Here is a 19929-nt window from a genome sequence, read left to right as displayed (position 1 = left end):
GACCTGTATGGTCCTCTTCCTGTGACTCTCACCGGTAAACGTTGGATTGTGACAGCCGTTGACCACTTGTCACGCTACGCCGAAACAGCTTGTGTGAGTTCTTCCTCAGCGTCTGAAGTTGCTGCATTCGTACTTCAAGCCTTAATACTGCGTCACGGTGCTCCTCGCGTCCTCCTGAGCGACCGTGGAAAAGCATTCCTCTCGGAACTAGTAGACGAAGTACTCAGAGCCTCCGGAACCACCCACAAGACTACCTCCAGTTACCATCCGCAAACCAACGGCCTAACGGAGCGATTTCATCGCACGCTGTCCGACATGCTATAGCTATGTACGTCGAACCAGATCACAGATACTGGGACGCCATTTTGCCATTCGTGACCTTTGCGTACAATACCGCCGTTCAACGCACGACCGGTTACTCGCCATTTTACCTTGTCTATGGTCGTTCAACCTCTTCCTGCCTTGACGTCTCTTTCTTCGCGCCAACTGTCGATCGATGCCCATCCTCCTGTGAAGAATATGTGTCCCGCATTCTGCGTTGTCGCCAGCTCGCCCGCATCAACACTGAAGCACGGCAACAGGACCGCAAGCAGCATTACGACGCCTCTCACCGCGTCGTGTGCTTCCGCCCTGGCGAGGAAGTGCTGCTCTGGACACCAGGGGTGCTATAACGTAAAACTATTCCAAACTTTTCTATTCCAATTCTGCTATCAGCCCTCCACGATTGGTCCAAAACTTTTTTCGACCACCCCCACCTCACCTGTCTGTCACGCGACGTCACGAAAACCGCGATACCTCCCCATCTGATATGATGTGTACACACTGATTATGCATGATTTGACAGAAAAAAGAAAAACAATTATTTCTGATTCGACCCCTTTTCGCCATTAGCCCTCGGCTATTGGTAAACAGTTTTCGGGCTGCACCCACTTCACCTGCCTGTCACGCGACGTCACAAAACCGCAAGAACTCACCGCGTCAAAGTGACGTGTACGCGATAAAGATGCATTAATATGCCGAACAAAACTGAATTTTCTTCGGAATAGCCGCAGGCTGCTCCGTTCCGAAAGGAATAGAAGATGGCTGACGCCGATCGCCCAGACGCTGGCTACTCGCACCTGCCGGAGCGCATGGGTGTATCTGCGTATAATAAAACTTCTTGCGTGGCCTTGTAACGTTTTCGAGCACTTTCGGCACGTTTACCCCCTCATTCTGCCAACTTTTCTTTGCTGAGGGTCCGTTTTAGCGTCATTCTTGAGCTTCCGTTGCATGCCGCCGCGATTTTCGACCAGCCACCGCAAGCTAAGTAAGGGAAAGCCGACCAATCGTAGACGCCGGCACCACCCTCTTCATCCGGTTATCGACTTTCAGTGCAGTGGCTCGGCCCCATCGAATGCCTCTCCACTTGAGCGTTCTCCTCGCCTCTTGTCAGCCAATTAGATACGACAAGCCGCTCAGTGTAGGCAATGTTATTCATTTTGCAAGCAAACAAAAGTGACCTCCTATGAACGAGGAGAGCGTTTGGTCTGTTCAGACAACCCTGCGGGTGACCGCCCGGTGCTTGCGTTGGCGGTTACGCAAATTTGACGTCAGGAGAATGGAATAGAAACATATTGGAATAGTTTTACGTTATAGGGCCCCAGTTCGTACTCCTGGCTTGTGTGACAAGTTTCAGCTTCGGTTCATCGGCCCCTACAAAGTCTTGGAGCAGATCTCCCCGGTTAATTATCGCGTGGCACCAGTTATTGTTCCAAATGACCGCCGCTGCCGCGCTGCTGAGGTTGTGCACGTTTCCCGTATGAAGCCTTTCACGAGGTGTTCGCCGCCCCTTTGAATTGCGGCCAGGATGGCCGCTCTCGCGCGAGGGGGCATTAGTGTGGGCATTTATAAGCGTTACTTTGTCATCTGTACATAATCATCACCATGTGGCGTTCATATGGGGTTCTTCTTCATCGCTTGTGGGGCTCGCTCTTGTGTGTGATCCGTGCTTTGGGCGTGGTCGGTTCGCCGCATCTCCGACGCGTAATAAACGTCGTGATAACTGCTGCATCACAATATATATATATATATATATATATATATATTGTAGTGGGTAACATGCATGTGGCGCTGTGCGGACTGCCACCGCTGCGGCGCGAGACCCGAGCTCGGGCTGCTGATGCGAACAGCTAGGACTGGCGACGGGTGCGTTAAGATAGCGTGCTCCACGTGCACGAGGGACGCCTGTACAGCCGAGGAGGTTGCAGTAGCGCTCGCTTGTGCGGGTACAAAAGCGGGAGTAATATTATGCGATAACAAATTAGCTATCCGAAATTTTAACAAAGGGAGAATCTCGGAAGAAGCCCTCCACATTCTACTCAAAAACCCTCCCAGGAGGGACATAACTTTTATTTGGGTACCGGCCCATGAAGAAGTCCCAGGCAACGAAGCCGCTCACGAGCTCGCCCGAGCACTCTACCACCGGGCAACTCTAGAGCAGCCAGTTCCAGGGATAAAAGATAGCATGATCACGTACAGGGAAATTGTCGATCACTACAAAGCCGAAAGAAGAATCTTTTCGCCTCCGCATCGGTCTCTCTCTCTGGAGGACGCTCGCATCTGGCGACGCCTCCAGGGAAACAATTATACATCACCACATTGGATCTACTTAACACAGACGAGGGACTATAACGACGCCCTCTGCAAAATTTGTAAGCAAAAAGGTACGCTAGACCATATAATATGGGAGTGTGCTGGCTCCCCAGGGGCCAAGGAAAACATTAACAGTAGAGAAGCCTGGGAGGCCTTGCTCCAGAGCGAGGCTGAAGACGACCAGCGTCGAGCAATTCGCCTGGCCGTTGAGGCCGTGAACACTCACCGTCCTCAACGCGCGGGGACTGCTTCGTCCTCCCCCCCTACCTACGTGTAGGTTAAGAGGCGGGCACCCCAGCTCGGTGGAACAATAAAGTTTTCAATCAATCAATCAATCAATCGCGATCAAGAGCCACTTGCGACCCCGCATACGAGCTGCAATAAACCCCCTTTCATTTGGTGGAGCTGCGGGGTAGACCTCGGAAACTGGAACTCCGAAGCCGGACGCTACCGACTGCTATGACCATGCCTGACGAAACCACCCAGGAAGATGCACCACAGCCTCCGGCGGTCATCGTTTCCGGTGTGTTGCGCCAGCGTGATCCTGCCATCTTTAGCGGTACCGATGATCATGACGTGGAGGATTGGTTGTCTTCTTATGAACGGGTGAGCCAGCATAACAAGTGGGACGACGTCACCAAGTTGCACAACGTGCTGTTTTACTTAACCGGCGTCGCGAACCTCTGGTTCCGAAACCACGAACACGATTTCGCAACATGGAGCACATTCAAAGTAGTTTCGCAGAAGTGTACGGGCGCCCCGCTGTGCGCAAGCTTCGCGCAGAACAACGCTTACGGGGGCGTGCGCAACATCACGGTGCAACTTTCACAAGTTACATCGAAGATGTCATTGACCTGTGTAAGCGCGTCAATCCGTCAATGTCAGAACAGGACAAGATAAAACACATTATGAAAGGCATTGATGAGGACGCCTTTCAGATGTTGTTAGCGAAGGATCCGCGTACCGTGGCCGAAGTTATCAATTTGTGCCAAAGTTTTGACGAGCTACGGAAACAAGGCATCTTAGCTCGGCGCCCACCGCCTACGGAAGATTCGTTAGCCGCATTAATTATTGGCGACAACCACACAACTTTGCTGACGCAAATAAAAGAATTTGTGCGCGAGGAGGTCGCACGACAGCTCTGCTGCTGCAGTCATCATCCCGGCACAATCTGAGGAAATCAGTTTAAGAACTTCATGTGTGAGCACATCGACGGGTGCAGAACTCGCGGCGCCACATGCATGTTACCCACTACAATATATATATATTGCTGCGCGACCGGCGGCTCGAGTCACATTGCGCGTAATCGCGGGCTTCTTCACGCTCGGCAACAGAAAGCTGTATCGGGAGTTTCTAATGTTGCTTACAAGTTTATCATTGAGAATATTCATCTAATTAACATAAATGAGAAGTTAATTAACGCTACATGTCTAATCAGGGGAATGCAAAAAAATAATCTGAGTATCTCCAAGCGATGGCAAAGAACATTACCTTGGTTCTCTCCAGCTACGTAGCATTTGCATATGTTAAAGTCTGGCTTAAATTAAGTGAAACATCCCGTATACTTCTTTGCAATTGCAATTATTCTCCATGGTTTCCTATATTACCACCGATGAAGGCCATAGGGTGGGACGTCACCAAAGGTCATGTTAACATGTGCGAACAGCCCGTATAGCGATTGTGGTAAGGCGTGAGGTGAAGTAGAAAACAGCCGATACTGTAAAATTCTTATTGCTTCAGGTTTACATGCCGTCTATAGCTTGACAATATACAAAAATCGTTAATCTGGGCCCAACCCGTGTACGCTGTAACCAAGCGCAGGTACCGGTGGATAATACGGAACGGCGTTTGATATAAGCCACTGAAGTTGTATACTGCTGAGATTGCTGTAGAGCCTATTTGTAGACTTCTGCATTTGTTGACCAGATGATATGATCTACGTAGTCGCTCTCCGCAATCCCAAGACAGTCTTCACAGCTGTCATAGCATGACTTTTGCGGCAGTAGAATGAAGAAAGCAAAACGCCGATCCAATTGTGATAATAGATGGTATGAACGCCAACTTTAGCTACAAGCGGATTCCAAACAGGCATCAAGCAAACAGCACAGAGACTCGTAATGTTTGTAGCTGACAGCGCGGACATTGTGAGTGTGCGATGAACCGATGTCGCGCATGTGGTGTGCGCGTTGTGTGTCCGATTCTGAGATACTTTTCACATTGTCTTCATATCTCGGCTGCATCACTAATATCGCGCGGTTTTTCGTTGACTGATATCCTGCTCTATAAGCTCATCAAATTTTCTCATTCACTTAAAATATGTGCCAAATTCTCTGAGCCCACCCAGTATTTCGCAGGCGGTATGCCTGCGCGGCCACGCATGTGAGTACCTCATTGCAGTACTGATTGCTTTGACCTATCATCGGAGCGGAAAATTAGCACTAACGTACGTGCAGGCATCACATTTGGTGGTACGCTGGAAGATATGCTACAGATGCGCTGTATTACTCATCGTCGCTGGCGATACTGCAGGCGCTTGAAGGGCCCTGTAACGAGTTTTACAAACGGCGCATTCATCCATGTGGGCGTTCCAGTCTCATACGATAGCCCACAGCGTTTGTAATACAACCTGCCAGCGCATTTCCTTCGTTCATGAAAAAAGGACGAAAAATGGAAAAGCAACCTCTTCCGGCGCGCATGGCGCGCAGAGGGAGAGAGACAGAAAGAGACAAAAAAAAAAAAAAAGGCGCTCACACTCCTTGGAGCGCGCACGCCCGGCGCGCGGAGCTCCTGCGCATGCGGGGCGGTGCGCCGTCTGTCCGCGTGAGCAGGCCCCGCACACTCTCAAGTTCAACAAATGGCCCCAGAGGGCGAAAAAATCGACCGCGCGCTGCTGCTAAGAAAACCAGCAAAGTAGAATCACTTCGGGATGCTTACGTTAGTTTGAACATTTTCCGCTAGAGGCGCCGTAATAAGCGCAATTTTATCTTACAAACTTTCTCTTACATTTACCGAAGCATTTTTATTACATAAGAAAGAGGGCAAAATTATCATTGCTAATTAGATATTGTACCCTTTGTAAGTAAGTTTATTGTTTCTTTGTCACTATAAACGCAAATAGCGTTCAGCATCATCGATCTTTCACGTGACCTCTGGCCTGGATTTAAAATTTTTACCGGTATCTTCGAGTGCATGGCGGCGCGGATTCATTCGTTCGTGCACTCAGACTGGTTGCTTCTTTTTTGCTAAAGCTAGTTTATTGCGCTTCGATGTCTCGCGTTATTTAACCTGGGGTGAAGTGACGTGTTTGCAAGCGGACATGTAAGTCCGAAAGTTGGGTATCGGTCGTGAGCCATTCGGAACACGTCTGCATCGAAACGGGAGCTGGATTCTGGTGCGGCTGACAACGGCAATAACGGTGAGTCGTTTAACACCGCTGCTTGAACCGTTATATAATGTTCGTCTCATTAACTTACAGGCGGAGACAAGTTAACGAACTAGATCCTGCACAACATATGGCAGTCGGGATCCTCCTTTGCTGTTTCCTAAATAAACCGTTACTTGCGAGGCTGTCGTTATACACACACAATTAGGAAAGAAAGAGAGAGCGATATCGGAACGCGCGTCGCATTTTTTATCTCATTGTAGCCGTTGCCATAGGTGACTGGGTAGCCTTAACAATATACATATAAAACTTTTCTTCGAGTCCGCCGGCAGCTTCTTTCGTCCACAAAACCGAATAATCCTTTGGTAAAATGATGTGAAAGTACAGAATTTATTGTATTAAACAGTTTCAAGCATGATAATTCACTCATATTTAGTATTTGTTGGTTCCAAATGTTCTTGCTTGTTCAGTTTGGTTTACTGTAGGGCATTTATTTTTGCAGTAGTGAAGCAGTGCATCACGTTCGTGCAGAAAAATAATGCATCAGTTCTAATAGCTTCATGACTTTCATGCATTTGCTTGTGGAACCAGCAATGTGATCTCTTCCAGTGTATAAATGAACGCACAAATGTTCTCATTTGTGATCTTAATAATACTTGCTGTTTACATGCATTGTATAGTTAGGCAGACATAAATTTATGGACAATAGCAATATTTATTTAACGTGCTGCTTAAGCACCGTAGAACAGACAAGGTACATTTGCATGTGTTCTGTAGTCGCAAACCATTACAATATATATGTCACACCTTTTTGCATCTTATATTGCGAAATTATGCTTCTTCAATTTCTGATTCAGTCAAAATTTCTGTTCCAGACATGCAGTAATGAGGATGGCACCAGTATAAAGCAACACACTCCACACACTAAACAGAAGCTGCTGCCTGCTACAACACGGCCATTGTGTGGACGTTGGCTGCTACTACATGGTAAGCATGCGGTTCAGAAATAAATATGCCTGACATATGCTGTATTGGCTTGCTAGTCTTGAGATACATGTCATTTGTTTGCAGCAGAAATGAATGTTTGTTCATCTTTATGGTTCAGTATAATTGGTTCGAACATAAAAGAAAACACACATGAGTTTGGCTAATCTGTGCTGTATCTCATGTGTCACCGTTCTGCCCCAACAGAGTCCATGCCAAGCATATCTTGGTCATCACAGGAGTCCTATCCACACCAACAGAAAGGAGCTGGAGCCGAATTTGCAAGGCTTTTACACCACGAACAAGAAGCGCATGCAGAAGAATTTGCATGAAATATCAAGTCTACAGAGCACTGTGTCAAGACTGAAAAGAGCTTCAGCCACCACTCCACCAGCACGGGCATTTGGCTGAGTCATCCAGGTAACTCAAAAAGGACTTTCTAGAAATTCTTCGTCTTCAGATGCACCTGCAACGCTGACCAAGCATGGACAACGCTGGCCAAAAGAGTTCCGTCAGTTTGCCCTTAATCAGCTTCCTGGCCATGTCAATCACATTTGTGCCAAGTGTTACTTTTTTTCTATAAATGCAAGCTCTTTCATTGCCCATTCTCGTTAGAGATCATTCATCCTCATCCAAACATAAAGGTCAACCGATTCTTCGCTGATACTTGATACCAGTCACTGTCTAGTAGCATAACACATCTGTAGCAGTACCTTTTAGTGTATGTTGTCATGCACAATTCCTCTCCTGAAATCGCTGATGCAACATCGACATGTGTCTTGCATTAAGCTACGCACCGTTTGCTATGCACCATTTTACTTTTCTTGATGTTTTTGGCCTTCAATGCTCGCAGAGAAGAGTGGTTTCTCTCTTGAATGCAAGCTTTCTCATTTTCCATATTCCCAGTCTCGCTGATGATTGCTCTTCTTCCTCGATAGCCTGGGTCTTTGCGCAAGCTACACTGAATGATTGATTGCAGAATCTGGTTTTCCTGCCACACTTGGTTGTGGTCGCTGTGTTACATTTCTCGGATGTGGGGGCCTGGCCAGTTGCAGTGGTAAGCAGTCTCTCGAGGTAAGCATTTGCTCTTGCAGTCCGCACAGCGACATAGACTCCCAGTATACACGCACCGTAACTGGTGCTCCCGTTCGTTCTTTCCTGCTGCAGCCATGGGCAAATTGTACTTGTGGCCTACCTTGACCATGATTTGCTTAGAACGGAGACCAGCATATGTGCTTACATGGTTTGAAGTGTATGAAGTTGTTAGCCGTATGGGTGGAAAGGTCTGCAAAAATGGCTGCCGAAGGTGATGCCCACGAAAGCGACTTGTCCATATTGAGACAAAGTGGGACACCAAATGTGAGCCACACATTAGCGGCCCTCGACAGAAAAGAAACGTGCAGGTTGGAAAGGAGTTAACGCCAAAATGCCGGATAGTCCATTTCGCTGTGTTGGTTGCGGCAGCAGATGCCTGCGTCACCTGATTGCTTCGCAATGGAAGTTTCTCATCTTCAACGGCAACTGTCGGTTCAAACAGGTGCGACGCTCTGTCCAATCTGTTTGTACTGGTGGTTGTCGCTCGTTACCAGACCACCACATGTGACGAAGGCAAGCATTATGCCTGTGAGTAGGCGGCTGAGTGTATCCTAAGAGACCCGTGTATGTGAATGCTCACTGTTGCCATATGGTTCGTAGCCAATGCATAATGTATTCTCTGAACACTATGCGGTGAATGATTGCCGTTTATTTTTGCTGTTATCTCACTTGGTTACGGTCGCCTTATTATGCTTAACCGGTGTGCGGGCCTGGTCAGTTGCATTGGAAAGCAGTCTCTCGAAGTAAGCATTTGCTCCTGCAATCTGCATAGCGATATAGACTCCCAATTTACACACACCGTGATTCGTGCTCCCCGTTAAGCCTTTCCTGCTGCATCCATGGGCAAATTGTGCCTGTGGCCTTTCCCGGCTGCGATTAAGCACGAACAGAGACCGGCATACGTGCTTACATGGTGCGCCGTGTGTGAAGTTGGGTGCAAAGGCCCGCAAAAGTGGCTGATGAAGGTGATGGCCACGAAAGCGACTTGTCCATATTGGGACAATGTGGGACACCAAGTGCGAGCCACACATTAGCGGGCCCCGAAAGAAAAGTAACGTGCAGGTTGGAAAGGAGTTAACGCTAAAATGCCGGGTAGTCCATTTTGCTGTGTTGGTTGCGGCAGCAGATGCCTACATCACGTGATTGCTTCGCAATGGAAGTTGCTCATCTTCAACGGCAACTGTCGGTTCAAACAGGTGCGACGCTCTGTCCAATCTGTTTGTACTGCTGGTTCTCGCTCGTTACCAGACCACCACATGCGACGAAAGCAAGCATTATGCCTGTAAGTAGGCGGCTGAATGTATCCTACGAGACCCGTGTATGCTCACTGTTGGCATATGGTTCGTAGCCAATGTATAATGTATTCTTTGAACCTCATGCATTGATTGATTGCTGTTTAATTTCGCTGTTATCTTACTTGGTTACGGTCGCCGTGTTATGTTTTTCGAATATGGCAGCCAGGTCAGTTGCATTGGGAAGCAGTCTCTCGAATTAAGCATTTGCTCCTCCAGTCCACACAGCGACAGTGGCTCCCAATTTACACACACCATGATTCGTGCTCCCCGTTCAGCCTTTCCTGCTGCAGCCATGGACAAATTGTGCCTGTGGCTTTTTCCCGGCTGCGATTAAGCACGAACAAAGACTAGCACATGTGCTTACATGGTCCGACGTGTATGAAGTTGGTTGGAAAGGGCCGCAAAAGTGGCTGATGAAGGTGATGCCCGCGAAAGCGACTTGTCCATATTGAGACAATGTGGGACACCAAGTGTGAGCCACACATTAGCGGCCCCCGAAAGAAAAGAAATGTGCAGGTTGGAAAGGAGTCAATGCTAAAATGCCGGGTAGTCCATGTCGCTGTGTAGGCTGCAGCAGCAGATGCCTGCGTCACCCGATTGCTTCGCAATGCAAGTTGCTCATCTTTAATGGCGACTATCGCTGCAAACAGGTGGGACACACTGTCCAGTCTGTTTCTGCTGCTGGTTGTCGCTCGTTACCAGACCACCACATGCGACGAAGGCAAGCATTATGCCTGTAAGTAGGCGACTGGGTGTATCCTAAGAGACCCGTGTATGTGAATGCTCACTGTTGCCATATGGTTCATAGGCAATGTATAATGTATTGCCTGAACACTATGTGGTGAATGATTGCCGTTTATTTTTGCTGTTATCTCAATTGGTTAGGGTCGCGGTGTTATGCTTATCGGATGTGGCGGCCTGGTCAGTTGCATTGGAAAGCAGTCTATCGAAGTAAGCATTTGCTCCTGCAATCTGCACAGCGACATAGACCCTCAATTTACACACCGTGATTCGTGCTCCCCGTTAAGCCTTTCCTGCTGCATCCATGGGCAAATTGTGCCTGTGGCCTGTCCCGGCTGCGATTAAGCACGAACGGAGACCGGCATACGTGCTTACATGGTCCGCCGTGTGTGAAGTTGGGTGCAAAGGCCCGCAATTGTGGCTGATGAAGGTGATGGCCACGAAAGCGACTTGTCCATATTGGGACAATGTGGGACACCAAGTGCGAGCCACACATTAGCGGCCCCCGAAAGAAAAGTAACGTGCAGGTTGGAAAGGAGTTAACACTAAAATGCCGGGTAATCCATGTCGCTGTGTTGGCTGTGGCAGCAGATGTCTGGTTCACCCGATTGCTTCGCAATGCAAGTTGCTCATCTTTAACGGCGACTGCCGCTGCAAACAGGCGGGACACTCTGTCCAATCTGCTTGCGCCGCTGGTTGTCGCTCGTTACTAGACCACCATGTGCGACGACGACGGTGAGCCGTTTACGAGCGCGCGTCAAAGATTCTAGCGTATCTCGACATACAAATTTTATTTCTGCTATCGCACGAGAATGTACACTGCTTGTCTTCTGCCAATAAAGTCGCACGTTCTGTTCACTCACTTGTGGCTTGTTTGTATGGGCGTCAGTAGAGGCTCTTTGGTCTCCTGGCAATTAGAACGCACCGGCTACGCGGCAGCCGACGCATGCCGCATAGCCGGCGGAGCGAGTACGGCACGTACGAGCGGATACAAGCGTACACGACCGGCGAAAAGCAGCCATATTGGATGATGCTCTAAGAAAAACAAATGCGCATTTCCGCTTTCTGTTTCAGCAGCGCCATCTGGCGTCCATCTAGGTAAGTTCCATGCGCTGCCGCTGCTTATTTTCGAACCACTGCGGAAGTTACAGTTTCTCTTCTCTAAGGTTGTTCTTTATTCTATGAAGTCAGTTTGAATTCTCAACGAATGCGCCAGGCACGTAAACGCTTGTAGCGGTGTGCGGTGTCTGCCTGAACGTTGGTGTCTGTGTACGCGTGTAATTGTGGCATCACACGTCAGCTACACTGAACGGTAAGCTTTAGCAAAGATGTTTTGCGTCAATAGATCATGATTAGGTAAGCGCATGTCGTAGCGCGAACCGGCTGCATGTAGCGCAGGTGACTCGGGTATAGTGTCGGTTTGTCGTTGACATGATTTGATAACGCGCTCTTGTTCTCGCTTCTACGATACGGTATGTTTTACGGCGAGCGATCGCTCGGGCTTGTTGATTTTAGCGTTATAGTGTATGTGCGTAAAAAAGGAAGTACACCATGGTTTAACTTGATACTGAGCTGCCACTAAGCGGATTGTGTGTGTTGAGCAGCCAGTGTGGTAGATCTCATTTCGTGGCGCTTGATCCGGCCGCGATGAATGCTGCGCCGCATGTGTAGTGAAATTCTCGTGACACGCTTTACGTATATATCTCAAAATTTTGTTAGCATGAATTTTCAAACAGAGACGTATAGCTGTGTAACTGCTAGAGTACTCGGATGAAGGGTCGTGTTTGCGGGGCATGCTCCAGCAGTGTGCGCGCTACCGTTTTCGTATAGTTTAATAGTAGCAGTATTTTTTAGCTTCCTGGCAACCAATCTAAATAATTTTGGTTAGTTACCGCAAGCAAAACACGAGACTTGAAGAAATATCTAGGAGAAATATCTAGATTCACCCTATCTAAATATATGCAACCTCAAACGCTTTTGGAGCATGAGACCTGGGATAAGCTGTGTTACTCGCTGCTTCGCAACTTAGGCGAAAAAATTAGAGAACAAAAAATTAGTCGCTCCGGGAAGCACCTTTACACGTTTTAAACTGGAGGCATTGTGTTTGACGGTAGTTAGAAGGTTTTTTTTTTTGTCTCTTTTATAAACAGTTTAGCAGCAGAAGTTATCTTTCGGGCTATATGAAAAACGTTACACGCCTTTCGATGCTTCGGCGTTATGCAGTTTACGTGCTGTTAATCACTAAGCAGCTGCTGGCGCAGATTCGCATTGTGCCAGCCGTGCATGGTATGAAGCCCTTGTCGTGCGTAATAAGTGTTCCGGTTTTCATTACTGTTGCATTTAATGCCGTCGTCTTGGACAGGCTGTACAATATATGCGCTGTGCAAAAGAAAAAAATAGCCAGATTATCCATTTGGTGGTGTTTTCTTAGTAGATAACGCACAGATTGTTCAAATAATTTAGTGGACATTGCAGTTGTTCTACCCTTATCAACACACCTAAGACATCGTAACATGTTTTAATTGGTAAGTAACCTTATCAATACGTCCCCATTCATGTGCATTCTACTGAAAGTGTGGCAAATGTATTCATCTCGAAGTATGAGAAAAGAGACATTGCAGACTGTTCTAAGCGGAAATAAATTGCAATTCTTAACGTGATTGTTCATAACTTCAGTCACTATGCTGAGCATGTTCATTCGGCACGGGCATATTGCATTAACACCTGAAAAATGTGCGCAGTCCAGCCGGGTATCTTTGTTTCAACAAATATTATTATAGGAATTGTCTGGGATTCTCGCATTTCTTTTATTTTCATAAGTACACTGTGTGTCACATGAACCTGTCTTGAAACGAAGCGTACCGTTGCTGGCACCGGCGACCATTACGGTTGTCTAAATGCTTATCATACTGTAATATTACGAAACGTCATAATGGTACTGATTCATATTGCCATGTAGTCTTTAGTCAGAGGTAAACAAAGTTAACTAGCGGCAAAACTGATGAGAGCAAATTATATAGAAAACTACTATTGAACTGTAAAAATAACTCATTGAATAGTTTTCCGTCACCTTGTTGCATTTGCTTTACGTGTGTTTCTCTGTGTTCTTGTCTTCCGTGCTGTACTCGTGTGGCCATCAATTACGAACTTGCCCAAGCCCTTGTCAGCTTTATTAAACAAGGGATTCAAGTCAATTGAATCTAATACTGGATGTCAAGTGACTGACGTGTTATTCGTTTTATATAAATATTATGGATTGGCAGTACTTGGCAAGCATTAAATCACAGTATTTTTTTATTGCACTTAAGCTGCGGGCGTCATAGATTGCCAGAAAATTTTCATGTAAACAGCCAGGGAAGGCTTGGAAAAAGATCGTGAAATTTTAGAATGACCACATAGGTATGCTGTCTTGTTATATGTCATACAAAGTTTCTAGAGAATCTCTCTGGTAATTATATTTTTAAAACGTTTCACCTCATAAAAATTCAGGGAAATTTGCCCATTTATTGAAAAAAAATGAAAGTCAACCATACTGACATGGCATTTTTACTGAATTTATCGTTTTTTTTGCGTTAACTAAAAGTCCTGAACCTCGAAACCCTCGAAAACATTTTCATCTTTGAAAGCACCTTAAATAATTTACTGTAATAGAATTCATTCGAACTACAGTGTCAGTTCTGTTTCCTAGGAGGTGCATGTCAGTCGGGCCATGACACAAAGTGCTCGCGTGGTATTTCGGGTGCTCATGTGGTATACCTAACTTGGAAACATGTTAGCATGCCCAAGAGGCCTCACTACCTGCAAGAAACTAAGTGACCATATCAATACAATCAATCCATCTGCCTTCTGTTGAAGTTATAACCAAAGACCCATTCATTTAAGAGTAGGAGAAAGACATTTAAATGTGTATTAAGCAAAATAAATTACAATCTTTGGCATGATACTGTGAATACTCCAGTCACGTCTTCTGAGCATATCCCTCTGCACGGGCATACTTAACTACCAGCCAAAAAAATGTACAGACAGTCCAACTGGGTAACGTTTCAGCAATAAGTATAGAGATCCTTTGGGATAAGTACATTAATACATCATATATGAACTTGTCATAAAAGGAAACATACTGTTGCTGGCACGAGCAGCAGTTGTGACTGTATAAATGTTCACCATACCATAAAATAAAACATTGTATAATGATACTGATTTGTATTGACAAGCAGCCATTAGTCATAGTTAAACCGCATGAAGTATTGACTTATGTGGTTTGAGCAAATATATTAAGCTGCTTAATGAACATAGAAAGAATACACACTTGTTATTTTTGTCTCATATTGCTGCATCTACTCATTTGCAGCATACACCTGCATCACCTTTGGGTCTAATGACACAAAGGTCAAGGCCAGCCTGGCAGCCATGCTTGCCAAGGGGAAGTAGTGTAAATATTTAGTCTCTTTCCATAATAGCATAAGACATGTATTTTAAGAAATTCATCTATTATATCGCGCAACAAAAACAGTTAATTCATTGCTGGTGCATTAGTTTTTTTTTTTTGCACTACATGATTCAGCGCTCAATTCTTTCTGTTTATGCAACATATATGAGAGTACAGCTGGTTCAGGAGCACTATTAATCTACCAACATCAATGCATAAGTGCAGATTAAAAGCAACAGGTGCACATGCATAACACATTTAAATTTTACTGCTACCATATGTAAACAAAAATGTAAACTAACTTGTAGATAGCAGATAGCTATGGACTTATGGCCTTATACACTCTTCGTAGACTTGTCTATAAAATGTCTGTCTCTATAGATTAATGAAAATTCATGTTTGTTGACAAATGTCTGCAGAATATCATAGAAAAAAGTGTATAGGATTATATAGACCTGTTGTTGTAGACTGAAGTCTATAGTATGTCTGTAGACTATATATAGACATTTTATAGACTTAGTCTACAAAAGTAGAACTGTATAACCCTATATGCTTTTGTCTATAAACATTCTGCAGACATTTGTATCAAACATAAATTTTCATTAATCTATAGACAGTCTATAGACTCAGACTTTTTATAGACTAGTCTATAAAAAGTGTATGGCCATAAGTCTATAGACTGGCCACAGAGTGGTCTATAGGAATAGTCTATAGATAGTCTATATACCTTTGTCTATAGACATTCTATAGACTTCAGTCTACAAAAGTAGAACTGCAAGCTTATACACTTGTCCATAGACATTCTGCAGACAACTGTCTACAAACATGAATTTTAATTAATCTATAGACACCCTATGGGCAGTCTATAGGCAGTCTATAGACTCAGACTTTTTATAGACTAGTCTATAAAAAGTGTATGGCCATAAGTCTATGTACAGTCTATAGACTCAGACTTTTTATAGACTAGTATATAAAAAGAATGGCCATAAGTCTATAGACTGTCTATAACAGTGTATAGACAGTCTATAGACTCACTGTTTATAGACAAGTCTAAAAATGTATGGCCATAAGTCTATATACTGTCTATAGACTAGTCTAAAGAAATGTCTATAGACACTCTATAGATTTCATAGACAAATGTTATAGACTGTCTATGGACTTTCTATAAAACATTTTGTAAGGGTTTCGCGGAGTGCGTTCGGCAACGAAAGCCTTGTTTGCATTATTTGGTACATGTACACCAAATGTGCTACAATACGATTACATCCGGTGCACAATGACAACAAAAGTAACGAAAAATAGGAAGTACAGGTGCCAGATGCATTTAGTAGAGAGTGTTGGTCGTTGAAAGAGCTAATGGCAATACTTGAGCGTCGTGCATGCTCAAGCTGCGGTGGGTCACAATGTTAAATTGCTTTGTCTAAATCGAGGCCGCGAATTCGTAGGCTGCCTAAGATGATACATGTTTTGAGTGATGTTTATGTGCATGTCTCCATTTACATAGGTTGTTTCCCTGTAGACTGGAAAAAACTTTTGTTATCCCTCACAGTATGCCAATAAAATTGGAGGACGCTTAAGTGTAAACCCCATGCAAGCGATCTTGCACGCGACAGCGACAAGCGACGCGATGGAGACGGCTGTCGCGTTCGCTCGTCGCCTACAAGTCGTACGCCATGCGAGCGACGTCTCCCCAGTGTTGCCGGTATGAGGGCAGCAATATAGGCGCCGAAACTAGCGTGACGCGTGCTTTATTAACTCAAGTTGATGTATTTTACTGTAAAAAGCAGCATAAAATATTTCTGAAAGTCTTGCAGTAGGTTCTTATCCTTGCACGTGTAAAAATTCAATCGTTTGCTCGTTCCATGCGACAATCGGAAGTACTTGAGTTATGTACATCCAGTTCCGGCTTCGCGCTATTCGCTAGTCGCTCATAGCACTTTCGGGCGACGAGCGACGAATTATATATTTGCAGAACCGAGCGACCGCGCGACAAGACCGAGCGATCTGTTCAAGCGACGGCCCTATCCGTCGCTCGAAGCCGTCGCTCGTCGCTGTCGAGCACAAAATCGCGCTCATGCGGCTTAGCCTTTAAGCTTCGCCTTCTTCAAGAGTGGAACGCGATAGCGTTATCGCACCCCGTTCGCACCGCTCATTCATTCGCTCGGCATGCTCTTGACGAGACGAAGGGGAGAAGCGGGCGAGTGGCGCGCGAACTGTCGGGGCAGCGCCGTACATTGCGAGGAGGGGGTCTTCTGTGTTTGCCGCAAGATGGCTCTGCGTGTGCGCCAAGCGCAGAAGAAATGTAGCAAAAACGTAGTTCGCTACTCGTTTAACTGCGACTTCTGTAATTTACGTGCTCATAATTACCGATATACACCGCAGTATAACTTTCTACGGCACGTTTCTAAGGCAACACCGCATTCACTAGAAACGCTTTTGTCCCGCTTTCTACCAACGAACTCATGGCTGAGTGGTAGCGTCTCTGTCTCACTCTCCGGAGACACTGGTTCGATTCCCACCCAGCCCATTTTGCAAGTTGTTTTTATTTATGAATTGCCTTCCGGGATTTTCGCTCACGGCCAAGGCCGACGACACCAGCTTTTCTGCGAAACGAGCTCCTTAACGCTGTCGCGTTGAAACTATAAGAATTGGTCTAGTGGATGCAGCGTAGATCCGAGCGTTCGTTGATTTGCCGACAGCGGGAACAGAGGCAGCGCGTTTACGTACACGGTCCTTTATTTTATTTATGCACCTTTTGTACGTTTTTCTTTTTTCGCTGTTGGTTGGAAAGAGCACGACATTCACCTTGCATTCCATAAATACTCCAATTGACCTTCCAATCTGTAGCGAGGAAAGATGCTAGCAAGTAACAACTCACTCAGATACCTCCTTCTTTCTTTTTAGATAAGAGCAGGTGATGACATTCATTTTTCTGAACGGATGACGAGGAGAGTTTGTTATTTTTTACGTTATTTTTTACGCAAATGCACGTGGCACAAACTTTCCGCTGGCTAAGCGGGGACAAAAAAGTCTAAATCATGCATATTGTGCCCCGGGAAAAAGTTGAAAAATGGAAGAGCGTTGTAATCTGTTTAAAGGCGCCAAACATACGTTGAAACATGGCACCAACAAAAAGCACATTTCCCGGGCTATTAAGCACCCTTGTTGCCGCGCAATGAGATGGCTGCGGCATTAAGATTAGCCACCGCAGTATTGATGTTACAAGAAGCCCTGCTGATACACTCGTTGGTTTTGCTATTTTCCTTCCTCGACACGCCGTCATTTTTGCTCTCCGTGTATCATAATTCAGCAAGCTGACCTATAGCTGCTGAATCGGGGGCTTCAACGGAAATGGTGATTCTGCGGAGGCCCTGAAACAAAGTTTAAGCCGTGGGACAGAACTGGCGCAGTCGAGTTAGGACGTGCAAGCCTCGCTGCCAAGGTGTATCCCCATTCAAGCACACAACGCAACTACTCAGTGGTAACAATTTGTTAATGGGGTGGTCCGGCTGAAGAAGTAAATATTTGGAAGAATCACGTATTTATTGAGCTCATAAGGGTGGCTTGTTGGTCGAATTTGTACATGGTACTTGGTAACGGTATGCCAGCAAATGGAAAGCATAAATAGAAAAAAATCGCGAGGCAAGACACAGAAAGGAACACGAAGGGTCGTGTAACAACTGACTGTATTGTTTGAGAAACTTCGTCCACAAAGACCAAACGGAGCACGCGTGACAGCACTGCAAGTAACTTGAAGGCAACCTGTCTAACTACACGCGACAATCTTTATCGAGAAACCGCAGCTCTTTGCCTGTCAAGAACAGAAATGGAGCGCTCACACGGTTGTCCGAACTAAGTTTGCCGATGTAAAAAGCTTCTATAATCTCTCTTTCCTTTTGGCTCTTAGCTTTCCAAATTACTGACAGGTTACTGAAGTGTGGGATGCAACCACATTGTGTACAATGTATCGGTGGATTACCGCCCGTGCTTCTGGAAAGCAAAATGGCATGCTCACGCATCCTATCAATGATACACCTACCTCACTGCCCGATGTACTCCTTGCCACAATTAATAGGAATACTATAGGCCAAAAACGTGTCACAACTACTAAACTTGTTATCAAGTGCACTATTGCGCTCAGCCCTTTTCGTGCCATGCTACGAGAGCACCCATATACAAAGTTTCCCAGCTATCATGCACCAAGATTTAAAAATATGCAAATGCTACGCAGTGGGATACAACCAAGGTAATGTTGTTTGCCATCACTTGGAGCTACTCAGAATATTTTTTTTGCATTCCGCCAAATTGCACAATCACTCTGAATTAACTAGTCAACTTCCCAAATATTATAATTACATGAAAAGTGTAAATGAGCAAATTGTGGAGCAACATGAAAAACTCCCGATGCAGCTTTCTGTTACATAAACACGTGCAACATAAAAGCATTTTTTCGACCGTGGAAGAAGTCTGCGGATGCACGCAAAGTGCCTCGAGCTGCCAGTCGTGCAGTGGTCAGTCTCTTTAACGTACTATCAAAAACCACAACGAGATCGCTTATTCCAGCAACCCTAGTCAACACTGCACGCTACACAGAATAAGGGACGATGATATTATTAGTTTTAATCGAATGATACCAAATTGTGATTTTAGATGAATTTAGAGTGAGCCCGTTTAAGTGACAGCATTCTGACTGCAGAGCAAGCAATCCTCAATATCGTGTATCCCTTTAAATGTTTCGATGTCGTCAGCGTGAAGAAGAAATGAAAGCTTTTGTATTGCTGAGGAAACGTCATTGATGACAATTAAGAACAGAAGAGGACCAGCACGAAGTCTTGAGGCGCATCGCTAGATAGCGTGTTGCAAAAGAAGATTGATCATTGACGCTCACGAAGCAGGACATCGAGGGGATGGCTGCGTAGTAGAGCTACAATAGCAGCTTCAACGCCGTAGTGCGCTAGCTTTTCTAGTTGTAGAGGATGGTTGACTACCTCAAGGCTTTGCTGGGGTCGCAGTACACAGCATAACCTTGCCCCCTTTGCGTGACGGGCGTGGAAACCTGCATAATGAAGCTGACAAGGTTGGTGGTCGTTGAGCGACCAGAGATAAGTCGGTACTGATTTGAAACAATAACATTTAGTGGGCTGAACGACAAGACACTGTGAATAGCTCATTCGGAAATCTTGGAAATTGCAGAAAATATAAATCAGCGGATAAGTTCTAACATTGGTTTTGAGAAGTGGATTAGAAGAAAGGAAAATGTGGGCTGTTTTCCAAGCATGCGTGAAAGTGAAAATATTTAGACAGTTATTAAAGATTGATGGCAGCATAGATACAAATATACTGCCGTAGGCTTCGATAACGGTAGCCAGAAT

This window comes from Dermacentor andersoni, chromosome 1, assembly GCF_023375885.2.
Source record: "Dermacentor andersoni chromosome 1, qqDerAnde1_hic_scaffold, whole genome shotgun sequence".
In the NCBI taxonomy this organism is placed as follows: domain Eukaryota; kingdom Metazoa; phylum Arthropoda; class Arachnida; order Ixodida; family Ixodidae; genus Dermacentor; species Dermacentor andersoni.
The sequence above is the reverse complement of the archived record's forward strand: the minus strand, read 5'-3'. Positions refer to the sequence as shown.